Below are 2889 nucleotides of genomic sequence, written 5' to 3' on the forward strand. Positions count from 1 at the left end.
TATGTTTTCTTTGTGTAAGGGGATAGGAGTTTTATTTTGATAATTAAATTGTCAATGGTGGTGGGTTTGTTTGTATGTATGGGTTGTTGTTGACTATGTTGTAAATAAAAATAAAATATTTTTTTTTTAATTGCTCTGCAGCCCCCTGGAAATATACCTTCCTTAAGCGAACATACAGAAAGGTGCTGCAGCCCGCCTTCCTTTCTGTTCCTGTTGAATAATAATATTCAATCTCCCTTGCTAATTTCCTTCAAGGCTCCCTCAGCCTCTTTCCATTCAGAGAAAGGCAGGGTGGGGGCTTCCTGGCTCAGCAGGAGACTTAAGTGGAGGAAGGAGGACAGAGTGTGTGTGCGTGGAGCAGGGGGACCCAAAGGCTTTGAAGCAGCCCTAGACTGAGTCTTCTCCTTTTGTCCTTTCCTTCAGTCTGACGGTTGCTTCTGTTCCCCTCCCTTTCTCCTCTCCCTTACTTTCCCTCACAGACACCTAACATGTCAAGGACCTTGAGGAGCTGGAACTAGTGCTGAGGATCTTGAGAGGCCATCAGGAGGAGACACCTGCTGAGGAACATTTTTCCTCACGGGAGAAGGTGGGCCCGGCTTCCAGTCCTCAGGAATACTGGCACCAAAAGGTCCGGGTCTTGGCTGAAGAACAACAGCATAGTATGCGTTGACAGACTCAAGAGTCATTGCGTGGCTTGTAAGCAAGCAATTCCTGAAACATCTTCACTACCAGCAGCTGTGGTTAGGGTGTGGTCTACAAGAATGGAGTTTACAAGGTCTCCCTCTCGGGCCTTCTGTTCTCTGGAAACAACATAGGTTTTGGGCTCCTTGGTGTAATTTGCATGCTTTGCTGTGTTGTATCTTGCCTGAACTCCCTGTGATATTGACCTTTGACCGTTGCTTGACTTTGCCTCTGGATCATGTTTTGGACCTGAAATTATCCCCTCCGCTTGACCCTGGTTTGTTTGGACTGTGCTGCACCTTCAGCTTTGCTCTCCTTGGTGAATATTTTGCCAAGTTGCTTATAAATCCTGTGAGGGCCCTGAGGACACCCACTGGAATGTGACACAGCAAGAAGGAATTGCAGCTGTTCACTTAAGACTAGGGAAAGTAAAGGGGTACGCCCAGGTGAGTGGTTCCTTGTCCCTGGATGGACTGTAAGAATTTACAGTAGCTTATTCCTATCTGCATAGCTCCATCCTGGGTTTTATTACTTGGTCACATTAAGTGTGCTGCTATGTTGGAACTGATTGATCTGGCCTAGTTATCTCTGAAAGAACCAGCAAAATAATATATGTTATTCTTGGCTTGTTTTTTTACTGCAACTTATCTGCAGGCTAAAGAATACTAATTATCCTACAAAAAGAGAGAAAAAGACTCAGTAAAGGAATGTAGTAAAAGAAATTTAGGGAAGTTTTTAATGTTTTATTGTGCTTTTAATTCTGTTGGGAGCTGCTCAGAGTGGCTGGGGAAACCCAGCCAGATGGGCGGGGTATAAATAATAATAATTTTAAAAATTATTATTAAGTGATGGAGGGGAAGCAGCAGTAATAAGAGGAATGCCAAAAAGTAGAGCACTATGGACAAGATAAAGCTATTCAATTGATATAAAAAACCCAAAACAACTTGGACCCCTAATAAGTTTTTATATAAACCCAAGAGTTTCTGCATGCCTGGGATAATTCTTATTTCCTTTTGGACTGAAGACCCTCTTGCCATATAACAAACTGCTTTTTAACTTCTCCCGTTTTCAAATGTGGTTTCTCAAGCAGTGTGAGCAAAAGGAGGGACAGCTGTTTAAGATACACAAGTCTCAATCTTCTTTAATGTACAAAACTCATTGCATGGTTCTTATGCATTGCCAGGCGTAATTTTAAAATTTGTTCACACATTTTAATCTATGCAAGGTATGGACTTTATGCCACAGGCAGTAAGTGCATAAAATGTTTTCCGTGGGTACTAGACCTAATTGACCCATGTTAGCCGATGAAATCAATTACTAATTTTGTTGTTCAGCTTTCTATTTCATTAGTGCTTCCAAAAGTACTGACTTTTGGCCATTCTATATCCAATTATCTAAACCCTGAAGAATCCACCTCCCTGTGCTTCTTCATATTTTGCTGGTGAGATCATGTTGTTCCTTGACATAATTGACACATTGCTGTGCAGCTTCAAACAAAGTCTAACCAAGGCTGCAGATGTGACTATTGATTGTGGAGAGCTATGACAATGAGATTTCTCTGCAGTTGCTCTAAAACGGCAACCAGTGTGTGTCTGTATAATGGGGGAAGGGGTTAACTGCAAATAAAAAACTACAAATAAAATTTACTAAAACAGATGGGCAAAATAGATATTTATTTATTTTTAATTACTGCACATGGAACCCTTCATCAGGCGGAATGGAAAGGTGATTTGTTTTCCACTTAGGTTGTCTCTGCACTCAGAGGCTGGTGCCCATTGAGACTGCTAGGGCAAAAGGAAGGGAGCCCAACAGTAGGTGGAGCCAGAGCCAATGACAGGCAGAGTCAACTAATTATAGTTTCATCTCCATCCTCCTTCCTGCTGAATTCTTCAGTGGCAACGCTGCCAGAAGCTGCCAGCCAGTGCCATTCTCTAGAGTCTAGACTGGCTGTAATTGCTCCACCAACCCTCCACTGATCCGCATTATACACAAAATGCTCATGGCATTCTGGATCCCCGGGGGATTGGATTTTGTTCTCCATCCCATGTCTACATAAAAGCAGTTCTCTCTCAGTGCCAGGGCAGGGATTAGGATTAGCCTGTTTAGGCAGGATAACTCCTCCTATCTAATTTCCAGGGTAATTCTCCATAAGGGAGAGGACACCCTAGATGTGTAGCATTTGGTTAAGAAATAAAGCTTTTAAACTTC

At 42.5% G+C, this 2889-nt stretch overlaps 1 long non-coding RNA gene across 1 annotated transcript in view; it reads left to right on the forward strand.

Annotated features, from left to right (window-relative positions):
- LOC308572487 overlaps positions 1–2889 on the forward strand; it is a 10372-nt gene extending 7483 nt beyond the window's left edge. Inside the window, exon 2 of the long non-coding RNA XR_014001773.1 lies at positions 480–2889. This is a non-coding gene — a long non-coding RNA (uncharacterized lncRNA). The remainder of the gene's footprint in view (positions 1–479) is intronic.

Source organism: Podarcis bocagei (genome assembly GCF_964188305.1).
Source record: "Podarcis bocagei genome assembly, chromosome: 1".
Taxonomy (NCBI): Eukaryota; Metazoa; Chordata; class Lepidosauria; order Squamata; family Lacertidae; genus Podarcis; species Podarcis bocagei.